Source organism: Nomascus leucogenys, chromosome 24, assembly GCF_006542625.1.
Source record: "Nomascus leucogenys isolate Asia chromosome 24, Asia_NLE_v1, whole genome shotgun sequence".
NCBI classification, from domain to species: domain Eukaryota; kingdom Metazoa; phylum Chordata; class Mammalia; order Primates; family Hylobatidae; genus Nomascus; species Nomascus leucogenys.
In genome coordinates this window covers 20,646,458-20,659,922 of record NC_044404.1, presented here as the reverse complement: position 1 = coordinate 20,659,922, position 13,465 = coordinate 20,646,458, and the positions used below count along the sequence as shown (strand labels likewise).

Genomic DNA, 13,465 nt, shown 5'->3' with positions numbered 1-13,465 from the left:
TGGATCAGAAGTGGGAACAGAGCAAGTCAAATGAGGCACTTGAGGAGCAAAATTTAAGGAGGCGTCTTTACAAAGCTGACAGTGAGCACCTTCATACATTTCTCACCCTGAGCTCCTCACTGGCTTCCTCTTAGTCTTGACTTTGAGTTGAGTTTTAATAACTTGTAACCAAACAAATTCTTGGCTAATATAAGCTCTACTTGTTATTTTCAATAAATAACAAATTCTTGGCTAATTTAAGCTCTACTTGTTATTTTCAAATTGCAAGTTAAAAACATTATATTAGTTGATCCAGTTGGCCAAATACACCCCAATTTTTTAAGGCTGCATTATTTTTAATTAGGTACAAAGATCTTGTTAACATATCACCTAGAGACCATTTCACCCACTGCTTTTTTTAGGCTGCCAGTCTCTTGGCTGTCTCTTCAGCAGTGGTGAGGTGGATACCCTTTCCTCGGGAAAGAGAAATCCATGGTTTGTTGCCCTTGCCAGTAACAAAAATGCTGGAAAGCCAGGTGGCAAAGCTGTTGCTGTTGGCATCTTTCACATGAACCCATCAAAAGATCCAGGGTGCCTCTCTCTGTTGGTAATCACACCAATTCTTCTCGGGTTCGCACCTCCAGTCACCATCCACAGGTTACCAGTGTCGAACTTGATGACATCAGTACTCTTGCCAGTATCCAAATCAATCTGAATGATGTCATTCACCTTGATGAGGGGACCAGGGTAGCGGATGGTGCCAGCATCATCGGTTACCAGATGAGGGATTCCTTTTGTACCCATAAGATTTTTCTCACTTTGCACAATTTGTACTTGGCCTCCTCAGCTGTAATACAGTGAATGGCAAAGTGACCCTGATGTTACAGATCAGACGGAAATTCTCTCTGGTCTTGTCAATGATGATGACATCTTTGAATCCAGCAGGGTGGGTTCTATCAGTTTGGACCTTGTCATAAATCTTAATGAGCCGCAGCATCCAAATCTTTAGTTTGTCTCCGGTCAGAGCATACTTAATTCTGTTTCTTAGGAAAAATGATGAGGGGGAGACACACTCTCAGCTTGTGGGGACTGGTGGATGGATGAGGAGCAGACACACCAGTCAGTGTCTCCAGCATCCATTGCTTTGAGTTGCTACCACTTCAGATGCTTCTTGGGACCATAAGCCATGGCTACCTTAGGCATGGAAAGAAGTTCACCTTCCTCCCCTAAAGATTCAATGAACAGGCCGGGCATGGTGGCTCACGCCTGTAATCCCAGCACTTTGGGAGGCCAAGGTTGGTGGGTCACCTGAGGTCAGAATTCGAGACTAGCCTGGCCAACATGGTGAAACCCCATCTCTACTAAAAATACAAAAAAAGTAGCTGGGCATGGTGGTGGGTGCCTGTAATCCCAGCTACTTGGGAGGCTAAGGCTGGAGAATTGCTTGATCCTGGGAGGCGGAGGTTGCAGCGAGCTGAGATCACACCATTGCACTCCAGCCTGGGCAACAAGAGTGAAATTCCATCTAAAAATAAAAAATAAAAAAATTAAATTAAATTAAATGAACATATCCTGAAGAACACAGGCCCACAGACAACTGAATCAAACTCAGTGGGTTTCTACAGAGGCTAAGAAAGTAGATGTGGCCCATTTCACAATTTCCAGTAACTGACGTGGCTCCAGGACCAGCGATTCATTAGGAAACGTGGTGCATGTTGGTTATAACTCAGGTGAATGTCAGTTGGCACTTTCTCAGAGCTCCTGTCTTTCTGACTTGTCTTATGGTTGGTGGAATAGACACAGAATTCATTTCCCCTTCTTTGGGCAGCAGTACCTGGGATTGTGCTTGTCACATAGAAATTAAAATTAGATACGTGTCGAATTGAACCGATCTGGTCACACCTTACCCTAGACACATCTGACAATGGGGGCGTCACTCATTCTTGGCCAGTTGGTGCTTTTCCTCCTCTGGCTTTGATGCTTAGCTCATGGGTGGACATGTGGCCTGAAGCAGCCTATGAGACTCAAGTGCCAAGACTTGTGTTGAAACTATCGGGAAAGAACAGTCTTCTTCTTCTGGGGCTGCAAAGCTGTGAGACTGTGGGTCCAGTCTCCTTTTTATGATCTGGGAGTGACAGCCTAAGAATGGAGTTAGTGGAGCAGAGAGAGAAAGATGAGTCCTGATTTTCTGGATCCCTGGATGTAACCAACTCTGTACTTTTCAGTTATTTGAGCCAACAGTTCTGTTCTGTTTGTTTGTTTTGCTGAAGCGAGCCAGAATTGGGCTTCTGTACTTGTCACTAAAGAGCCCACATTCGCGGTGGCTCATGCCTGTAATCCCAGCACTTTGGGAGGCCGAGGCGGGCGGATCATGAGGTCAGGAGATCGAGACCATCCTGGCTAACACGGTGAAACCCGTCTCTACTAAAAAATACAAAAAATTAGCCGGGTGTGGTGGCGGGCGCCTGTAGTCCCAGCTACTCAGGAAGCTGAGGCAGGAGAACGGCGTGAACCTGGGAGACGGAGCTTGCAGTGAGCCAAGATCGCACCACTGCTCTCCAGCCTGGGTGACAGAGCGAGACTACGTCTCAATAAATAAATAAATAAATAAATAAATAAATAAATAAATGGGCCCACATTAATACAGTCCATTTTTAAAATCTGCATATCTGTTAGGATGCTCATGATGGTGGTACTTGCCAATGGCCAATTCGCTGGAATTACACAATAAGGTTTATGATCTCACTTACAGGAAATCAGGCATAGAACACCTTCAGGCACAGTTTGATCAAAGCTCTAGCTCTACTTCTCTGTGATTCTCTTAGTTATGCCCCTCTCCATGTATTGGTCTTGGTGGCAGCAACATGACTTAAGCAATTGCAACACATTCAGATTCATCAACCAGAGGCAGAAAAGGGACTGTCTCTTCCAGCTGCTTAAGAGAAGCCCCTCAGCAGACTTCCCTTCCCACCTCATTGGACATAACTGAATCCCATGCTCATTCCTAAGCCAACCCCAGGCAAGGGGGATGGGACCACCATGTTTGGCTGAGGCTGAGGCCAAGATCCACCTCCCTATAGCTTATGTCTTATAGAGGGACGTATATTTATGCATTCCTCTCCCGCATCTTCACTCTGCTTGCTCTTCAGGTTCCATCCCCTACCACATAGACAACTTCCTCCTATATTGAGGAAAAGCTCTTCATATGACCTTGTGCCCTTTCCAGCCACCATAATATTTCTCTACTTCCTTCCATCAGGGTTAGGTGGTCCCATGGTTGGCAGAACTCAAAGGAAGTTTCTGAGGTGTGCAGAAAGGCTCTATGTTCAGGATAGGCAAAGGCTCTGGGTGGCAGAACCAAGGCCAAGGAGGTGAAGTGTTAGAGATTCAAGATGGCTGACAATAAACTCCTTGAGAAGTAGTGAGCTCTCCACCAAGGGAAGTGTTCAAGCAGTCTGGGCGGCCCTCTGAATCATTATAGAAGGACTTCACCTATTGGGAGTGAGTTTGGACTGGATTTGTTAATTCATTCATTTATTCAGCAAATATTTATGAGCACTAGGTACTGTCCTGAACACTGAGAATATGCCTGCATTTCGTAAGCCAGGAACATAAATAATAATGAAAAGGAGAATTCCTAACCTGCCTACAACAATTTCCCACACATTAGCTTATCTGGGCCTAGGGCAGTCCTGTGCAGAAAGCAGAGCTATTACTCCCTTTTTCTAGCTGCAGCGGAAACTAAGACTCATAATGTTGAGATGGTCTGCCCAGTTCACAAAAAGGAGGATGCGTTCCTTTCTCTAGTTTTCAGGTAGTTTGAATAGAATCCCAGCTGAGGCCAGGCATGGTGGCTCATGCCTGTAATCCCAGCGCTTTGAGAGGTGAGGCAGGCGGATCACCTGAGGTCAAGGAGTTCGAGACCAGCCTGGCCGACATGATGAAACCCCCTCTCTACTGAAGATACAAAAATTAGCTGGGCGTGGTGGTGGGCGCCTGTAGTCCCAGCTACTCGGGAGGCTGAGGCAGGAGAATCGCTTGAAGCTGGGAGGCAGAGGTTGCAGTAAGCCGAAATCGTGCCACTGCACTCCAGCCTGGATAACAGAGTGAGACTCTGTCTCAAAAAAAAAAAAAAAAAAAGTATCCCAGCTGAAAAAGGCCGAGGAATCATCTATTTCCATCTCCCCATTTTGCAGATGAGAGAGACTCAAGGACCTCAGGGCACTTGCCAGAGATCACATGGCGGGTAAGCAAATGGCAGCGCAGATCCCAGACTCCGGTGCCTGACTCCCAAGCCCGTCCTAGTTTACGCTTTCCCAATCCACAGGGTACCGGCAGCTTTCAGGTGACCAGCGGGCTCCTTGATAAAGACGGGGTTCCTATCATTCTCGGGAACGAAGGCTGGAGGTGGAGGCAGTTACAGGTGACGGGCCCAGGGCCTGCTGGCAAATAGCAAGCCTGAGGCTGAACTGGGCCCCTGAATACAACCCGGCGTGGGCCACAGTTAGCCTTAGTTTCCCCTTCAATCTCCAGACCCCCTTCACCCTTCCGTCTTCACCTCCCATTCCCAGGTCCCAGATCCTCCTTCAGAGCGCTTTGCTTCGCCTTCTCTATCCTGTGCTCCTGGTGCCTCCTTGTGGCTAAAAATGTCAACTGCAGCAATGACTGAATATAAATTCCCAGGAAAATCCCAGAGATTTTAGGATGCCAAGATTGAAAGACCCTTAGAGATGATTTTAGAAATAATTTGCAGTTTTTCCCAGTGGCGATACTGATCTGAGCCCAGGTTAGAACCCAGGAACCCTGGTTTCTAGACAATTCTCCAAATGGGCGGTCACTTACTAAGTATTTGAATAGGAGTGACGTGTAATTCAAGGAAGGAAATGACCTGATCAATCAATCAATCAATCAATCTGTGGACTCAACTTGATCAATCAAGTTGATTTTAGGGACAATAACATGAACTAAATAAAAGCTAATATAGTTTTGTCCTTAAGCATATAGCTCTGGAGAAAGAAGGAGCTGGTTAAACCCTGCAGCTTCACCTCACAAAGACTCAGTTTCCTCATCTGTAAAATGGGAGCAAAAATAATACCTGATATCTTTGCAGAAATGACGTGAGAATGGCATGAAATGGTTCATGGAAAACAGTGCCTGCACACCGGATGGAAACATTCACGTGAAGATGAATCTTTTTTTTTTTTTTTTTTTTTTTTTTTGAGACGGAGTCTGGCTCTGTCTCCCAGGCTTGGAGTGCAGTGGCGCGATCTCAGCTCACTGCAAGCTCCACCTCTCGGGTTCACGCCATTCTCCTGCCTCAGCCTCCCAAGTAGCTGGGACTACAGGTGCCTGCCACCACGCCCGGCTAATTTTTTGTATTTTTAGTAAAGACGGGGTTTCACTGTCTTAGCCAGGATGGTCTCAATCTCCTGACCTTGTGATCCGCCCACCTTGGCCTCCCAAAGTGCTGGGATTACAGGCGTGAGCCACCGTGCCCAGCCCATGTGAAGATGAATCTTAGACCTAAATGTAAAACCGAAAACTATAAAACTTTTGGAAGAAAACATAGGAAAAAAATCTTTGTGACCTTAGGTTAGGCAAAGATTTCTTAGATGCAACACCAAAAGAATGATCCATAAAAGAAAAAAATGGATAAATTGGACTTTATAAAAATGAAGAACTTCTGCTCTTCAGAAAGACAGTTTAAGAGAATGAGAAGTTGAGACTCATTTACCAAATGAGTCTTTTTTTTTTTTTTTTTTTTTTGGCGGGAGACCAGAATTTTAATCATTACTCAAATCAGTCTCTATGAGCATTCGGGGAGCAGAGTTTTAAAGGATAACTTGGTGGGTTACCTGTAACTACCTTCACCTCCAGCCTCACCTGAGAATGACAGGAACCCTATCTTTATCAAGGAGCCCGCTGGTCACCTGAAAGCTGCCAGTACCCTGTGGGTTGGGAAAGGGTGAACTAGGACAGGCTTGGGAGTCAGGCACCGGAGTCTGGGATCTGCACTGCCATTTACCCGCCATGTGATCTCTGGCAAGTGCCCTGAGGTCCCTGAGTCTCTTTCTCATCTGCAAAATGGGGAGATGGAAATAAAGGATTCCTCGGTTGTCTTTCAGCTGGGATACTTTTTTGTTTTTGTTTTTTTGAGACAGAGTCGCACTCTGTTGTCCAGGCTGGAGGGAGTACAGCGGCATGATCTCGGCTCACTGTAACCTCCGCCTCCCAGCTTCAAGCGATTCTCCTTCCTCAGCCTTCCGAGTAGCTGGGATTATAGGCATGTGCCACCATGCCCGGCTAATTTTGTATTTTTAGTAGAGGCGGGGTTTCTCCATGTTGGTCAGGCTGGTCTCGAACTCCCGACCTCAGGTGATCCACCCTTCTAGGGGAACAGAGTTCTATCAAAGCCAATTTAAAAAGCCTGAGTGAAAAATCATTATTCTTGCTGCACTTTATGCAAATAATCAGGCCAAGTACAGTAAGACTAAAGTTTACTTTGTAAACAAATCAGTTCCATCATGATTTGTTTTTAATAAAAATGGGGACCGGAGAGATAAAAATTATGCTTCAAAAGAAAAACTAGAGGTCACTGTTGTTAGCTGTTCTTGAGGTTTTTTCTGCAGTTTAGATAAATTCTATATTCTTTGTGGGTTAGAAGTCCCCAAACTAATGCTTTCAAAGCTTTGCTTTTAAAACTTGGAATTGTACTCCTCATCTAGGACTCGTTACACTGTAGTAAAACTATAGATGAGATACTCATGTTTTTGCCACGCAAGCCTTGAAAGCCCATCCAGGCCTGCGTGAGTCGCTCAGACAGTTGCAAAGTGGTTCCACTTTTCTCACCTTGGGGTTCAATCTCATTCCCATTATGTCCGTCCCCTATCAGCAGGAAGAAGCCAGCGTGATTGACGGCCTTTTCCCATCTTCATAGCCTACACTTTAAGATTAAGGTGTTATAAAACCCAAAGGGAGGGATCGAAGCTGCCTTTGCAACATTATGACTGAGACAGTGAAAGCGATCGAACTTAACCGACTCCATCTTGCCTCTAATCTCCAGGCTGCCCTTGTTCATTCCTGGGCGTGGGCTGAAGTAACTTTGGGAGAAACTTAGTTTATAGTTTAAACAAAGATGGTAACAGCCCTTTCCCAAAGCGGACCTCCTTCTTGCCAGGGGACTAGATTGCCTTTGTAGGACTCACATTAGCCACAAGATTAGAAATTATGGTTTAGCAGTCATGCAGCTGGAGGCTATAAGATTCTGATGCTCCCTAAACTGCTTTAAGATCAGTGCTTAAGATATTTTGCAGACCTTGCACTTGATGGATCAGCTGGCGCTACTCAGATCAAGAAACTGGCTCGTCTGATCTATCTGATCTTGTGGCCACCCAGGAACTGACTGAGCACAAGACAGGCCTGATTCCCTAAGATTTCATCTCTGACCAATCAGCACTCCTGGCTCACTGGCCAAATGCCATTTTTGGGCTCCTGCCTGTAATCTCCAGCACTTTGGGAGGCCGAGGTAGGCAGATCACGAGGTCAGGAGTTTAAAACCAGCCTGGGCAACATAGTGAAACTTTGTCTCTATTAAAAATACAAAAATTAGCCGGACTTGGTGGCAGGTGCCTGTAATCCCAGCTACTCCAGGCAGGAGAATCGCTTAAACCTGGGAGGCAGAGGTTGCAGTGAGCTGAGATTGTACCACTGCACTCCAGCCTGGGCAACAGAGTGAGACTCTGTCTCAAAAAAAAAAAAAAAAAAAAAAGAAATTGACATTTCTGTTCCTAAACCTTACATTTGTTTTATCTGAGTTCCTTCTTCAGGAAACTCAGGCCTCTCAAAAAAAAAAAAAAAAAAAAAAGTATCAAAGAACTGAAAGTCACCAGATCACCCCATCCAACTATGAAATGCTGGACCCCTCATTCATTGTGATTGCTTCCTTGTCCCTTCTGAGTTCCTGTTTTCTTATACATTGTTACATTTATTCCCTGCTGTATAAAGCCCTAGTTTTAATCCATCAGGGAGATAGATTTGAGACCGAGCTCCCATCTCCTCAGCTGCAGCACTGGCCTAAAGCTTTCTTCCTTGGCAATACTCATTTTCTTAGTAATTGGCCTTCTGTGTGGTGAGCAGCAGGACCCAGATCGAACCCCTAGTGTTCTGGTAACAATGGTTTCACAGGTGTATACATATGTCAAAGCTTATCAAATTGTACCTTTAAATATGTGTAGTTTATTATAGGTCAGTAAGGCTGTTTCAAAAAGAAAAGTAGACCAGGCACAGTGGCTCATGCCTATAATCCCAGCACTTTGGGAGGCCAAGGCGGGCAAAACACTTGAGGCCAGGAGTTCAAGACCAGCCTGGCCTGTTGGGGTTTCACATGGTGAAACCCCATCTCTACTAAAAATGCAAAAAATTAGCCAGGCATGGTGGCAGGTGGCTATAATCATAGCTACTCAGGAGGCTGAGGCAGGAGAATCGCTTGAACCCATGAGGCAGAGGTTGCAGTGAGCTGAAACTGTGCCACTGCACTCCAGCCTGGGTGACAGAGCAAGACTATGTCTCAAAAAAAAAAAAAAAAAATACACTGCCTGGCTCATAACACTGATTTGAGGAACTTCCGAGCGAAGGAGTTACTGGTGAGGCCAAGGCCCATCATTCCATCCTCATGGACCATTTTTCTTTTCTCTTTCCACAAGGTCTCCCGTTGTTGTCTGCTGCTGGAACCTTTGGCCAATCAATGGTGGGTAAGTCCCACTGGTCCAAAGGAGACAGAAAATGAACCCCCTGAGTGTGACCCCCACTGGATGTGACCTCTTTTTGGGAAATCCTCAAAGCCTACATCCTTCTATGAGCTTCTGACAGCAGCATCCTCATGGATAGACAGTGGATCAACTCTATGACCTGCAGAAAAATTAATGCCTTCCTCTTCATAAGACTTTTCACAGACTGCTTAGAATTGAATCTTTTTTTTTTTTTTTTTTTTTTTTTTTTTTTTTTTTTTTTTTTTTTTTGAGACGGAGTCTCACTCTGTCACCAGGCTGGAGTATAGTGGCATGATCTCAGCTCACTGCAACCTCCACCACCCGGGTTCAAGTGATTCTCCTGCCCCAGCCTCCCAAGTAGCTGGGACTATAGGCGTGTGCCACCATTCCCAGCTAATTTTTGTATTTTTAGTAGAGATGGGGTTTCACCATGTTGGCCAGGATGGTCTCCATCTCTCGACCTCGTGATCTGCCTGCCTCAGCCTCCCAAAGTGCTGGGATTACAGGCGTGAGCCACCGGGCCTGGCCGAATTGAATCTTTTGAGTGCTTGCACCATCTTCATTAGCTTGTACCCCAACACATTTCCTTTTTGCCATGGTTATTGGGAAGCTCACAGTCAAGGTTGGTGTCCAACTGTGTGATTAACTAATCTTAGGTGTCTATCACCAGTTTCCTGCTTCTTTTATTTTAGCTGAGTTCCTTCCTTCCTTCCTTCCTTCCCTTCTTTTCCCCGTCCTTCCTCCCTCCCTCCTTCCTTCCTCTTCTCTTCTCTTTTCTTTTTAGACAGAGTCTCACTCTGTCATCCAGGCTGGAGTGCAGCAGTGCCGCCATAGCTCACTATAACCTTAAAAGGGCTCGTGTGACCCTCCCCAAAGTGCTGGGATTACAGGTGTGAGCCACTGTGCCTAGTCTCTCTCTCTCTCCTCTCTCTCTCTCTCTGCCTGCCACTGTGCCTGGTCTCTCTCTCTCTCTCTCTCTCTGTCTTTCTTCAGAGTTTTGCTCTTGTCACCCAGTGGTGCAATCTTGGCTCACTGCAACCTCTGCCTCCCTGCAACCTCTTCCTCCCTGCGACCTCTGCCTCACGGGTTCAAGTGATTCTCCTGCCTCAGCCTCCCAAGTAGCCGGGATTACAGGCTTGCACCACCATGCCTGGCTAATTCTGTATTCTTTTAGTAGAGACGGGTTTTCACCATGTTAGTCAGGCTGGTCTTAAACTCCTGACCCCAAGTGATCCACCAGCCTTGGCCTCCCAAGTGCTGGGATTACAGGCGTGAACCACACTGCACCCGGCCCTGTATGTATGTATGTATGTATGTATGTATGTATGTATTTTTTGAGACAGAGTCTTGCTCTGTTGCCCAGGCTAGAGTGCAGTGGTGCAATCTCAGCTCACTGCAACCTCTGCCTCCTGGGTTTAAGCAATTCTTTCACCTCAGCCTCCTGAGTAGCTGGAATTACAGGCGTGTGCCACCATGCCTGGCTAATTTTTTTTTGTATTTTTAGTAGAGATGGGGTTTCACCATGTTGGCCAGGCTGGTCTCAAACTCCTGGCCTCAAGTGATCCGCCTGCCTCGGCCTCCCAAAGTGCTGGGATTACAGGTGTGAGCCACCACGCCCAGCCCTATTTATTTTTAATACATCTATCTTATGATGTGTTCCACTTAATGAAGTTATCTCAGATTTTTTTTCACAAATAGGTGGGGATTAAATCATAAAAAGTCTCCCCTGTACCTTCCATAAGGCCAGGGAGCACGTCCTGCACATTACCCCTGTCCCACCACGCATCTGGGAGAGTACATTGCATAGGATAAATGCTCACTAAAAATATGTTCACTTTATTAGATAATTCTTATGTCAGGTGCTCTCCCAAGAGAACATTCTGGAAGGAAACTGAGTGACCAGCTGATGCTGCTAGAAATATCTTTTTCATTTCCTGTTTCCTGTGGCACCTGTGGGCAATGTCAGTGCAGGTGCTAAGACGCCACTCTCACACCTATTTGGTCCCTGGACCTTGGCGAATGCCTAAGAGGCATTTACCCAGTGACTCACAGGGAACTTTTGCTCCTCCGAGGGGAAATCTGAATTAAATCTAAAGTGAAATGCCCCCAGTGGCATTGTCCTTAGTAACTCTGTTTCTCCCAGGAAGCTCTGCCTCCTGCCTTAGAATTTACCTCCCTTTCTTGAAGTCAGAGGCTCATCTTTAACTTGTGATTCAGTGAGGACAGACTTCCAGGCTGGGAATGGTCCCCTAGGGAAATCTGGCTGCAGCTGAAATTGCCCATCTCTCATCGCTCCTAACAAGGTCCACATGATGTAAATTTCAGACTGTCCCAATAGGACTGTGCTCAGCATAGCTAATGAAGGATTTCAGCCTTTGGCAAAAAAAAAAAAAAAGGAAGGGTTATTTAAAACCAAACTGTGTCATTTAAGAGTGATGGCTTTAATAAGCTCCCAAGGAACTCATAAAGGGCCCAGAGAATAAAACAAGGAGGCCCAAAATAGCCAGAACCTGTAAGCAAGGACCCCTAACTTACTGCAGTGGAGCACCTTGCCTGTTTTAAGGACCCCTTTTTGCTCTCTTCCTTGCTGTAACCTAAGGATACAAGAATTTTGATTATATATATTTTTTAAAAAACAGGTTAGGTTGCACCCTTGCTGATCCTCAAAAAGCTTTACTGGAATGGATACCATCCCCAAAATGATGAAGTTTAAAATTTTGGTTTGGCGTTTACACGGACCTACAGGATCTGGCCTCAACCCTCCTTTTCAATTACTTGCTCCTTGCTCTCTGTCGTACATCCTGGGCTCTAGCTATACTGGGCCAACTCTTGGTAGCTTTGTACCTTTGCTGTTTCTTCCCCCTCTTCATGAAAGGCCTTTCCTACTTCCAACCCAGCCACTCCAACCTCCATTCTGTTAACAGAACTCAAATTCCTTCCCTGGTGGAAATAAACAGCATCTCCCTACTGTGGCACTTTGGTTGTCCTAATTTCATTGGACCTGGGGCAATCTGTAACTGTCCATGTCTACCTCCCCACAAGGCCCTAACCAGTCAGAGGGAAGAGGCTGGCTATATAAGGTGTATCTAATGCCTAGCCTAGAACCTTGGATGCAGGAGGCTCTCTGTAATTGTTGGTTGTGAAGTACATAGCATGCTCTTTTTTTTTTTTCTTCTGAGACAGAGTCTCACTCTGTTGCCCAGGCTGGGGTGCAATGGCGCGATCTCGGCTCACTGCAACCTGCGCCTCCCGGGTTCAAGTGATTCTCCTGCGTCAGCCTCCTGAGTAGCTGGGATTATAGGCATGTGCCACCACGCCTGGCTAATTTTGTATTTTTAGTAGAGACGGGGTTTCTCTATGTTGGTCAGACTGGTCTTGAACTCCCGACCTCCCGACTTCAGGCAATCTGTCCGCCTCCGCCTCCCAAAGTGCTGGGATTACAGGCGTGAGCCACAGCGCTTGGCCACGCCCGGCTAATTTTTTGTATTTTTAGTGGAGACGGGGTTTCACCATGTTGGCCAGGCTGGTCTCGAACTCCTGACCTCAGATGATCCACCCGCCTTGGCCTCCTACAGTGCTGGTATTACAGGCGTGAGCCACCTCGCCTGGCTGCTTTTTAATTCTAGTTTTATTAATTCAAAATATGCTGTACATTCACACTCAAAAGATATAACAGAGTGAAAAGTCACCTTCTGTGTTCTCTAGCCACTCCATTCCCTTCTATGGAAAGAACCAATTATTATCAGCTTTTTGTGAATCCTTCTGGAGACATGCAATATATACAGTATACTCTTCTCTCTCCTTTTAAAAATAAATGGGGTTCCTCCTTAGTTTTGCAGTTTGCTTTTTCACTTGACTATGCACACATACACATATTTAAAAAATTTACTCAACCAATTGACTATTGATAACATTTAGTTTACTCTCATTATTTTGTTATTAAAAACAATGTTGGGCCTGGCAGGACAAATTTTACATACATTGAATCAGGCCACTAGGTAAGATGTGTCTAAAAACTACAGATGATGTGTCTAAAAACTGTAGATTGCTCCATAAACGTAAAATATCTTTATTAAATCAGCCTGTTATATATAACAGTTTTAAACTCCATTCCTTAAATATAATTGGGGTCAAGTAAGAATCACTTTCTATAAGAATAGGGTTAGAATCGTTAGATTGTTAACACTCTGAGATATCTTTGATGATATTCAACCCAAGGGATGATCATGAATTTGGTAAACACACACACACACAATGAGGTCTAACCTTAAATTTTTAATAGAACTTGTCAAAAAGTTTGTTAGCAAAAGTGTGGGTGAAGAGATTCCTGGCCAGGCGCAGTGGCTTATGCCTGTAATCCCAATACTTTGGGAGGCCAAGGCAGGTGAATCACTTGAGGTCAGGAGTTCAAGATCAGTCTGGCCAATATAGTGAAACCTTGTCTCTACTAAAAATACAAAAATTAGCTGGGCGTGGTGGTGCACGCCTGTAGCCCCAGCTACTTGGAAGGCTGAGGCACGAGAATCACTTAACTCGGGAGGCGGAAGTTGCAGTGAGCCGAGATCACGCCACTGCACTCTAGCCTGGGCTACAGAGGGAGACTCCATCTCCAGAAAAAAAGAAAAGAAATTCCCACATATTGCTCATAAATGTAAAATTGGACATTATGGAGAAAAATTAGACAATGTTGATCAAGATTAACGGTGCCCACGCCCATT

At 45.4% G+C, this 13,465-nt stretch overlaps 1 pseudogene; it reads right to left on the bottom strand.

Moving 5' to 3' along the window:
• Positions 1 to 330: 330 nt before the first annotated feature.
• Positions 331 to 1,167, bottom strand: LOC100598489 (annotated as a pseudogene).
• Between the last annotated feature and the right edge of the window lie 12,298 nt (positions 1,168 to 13,465).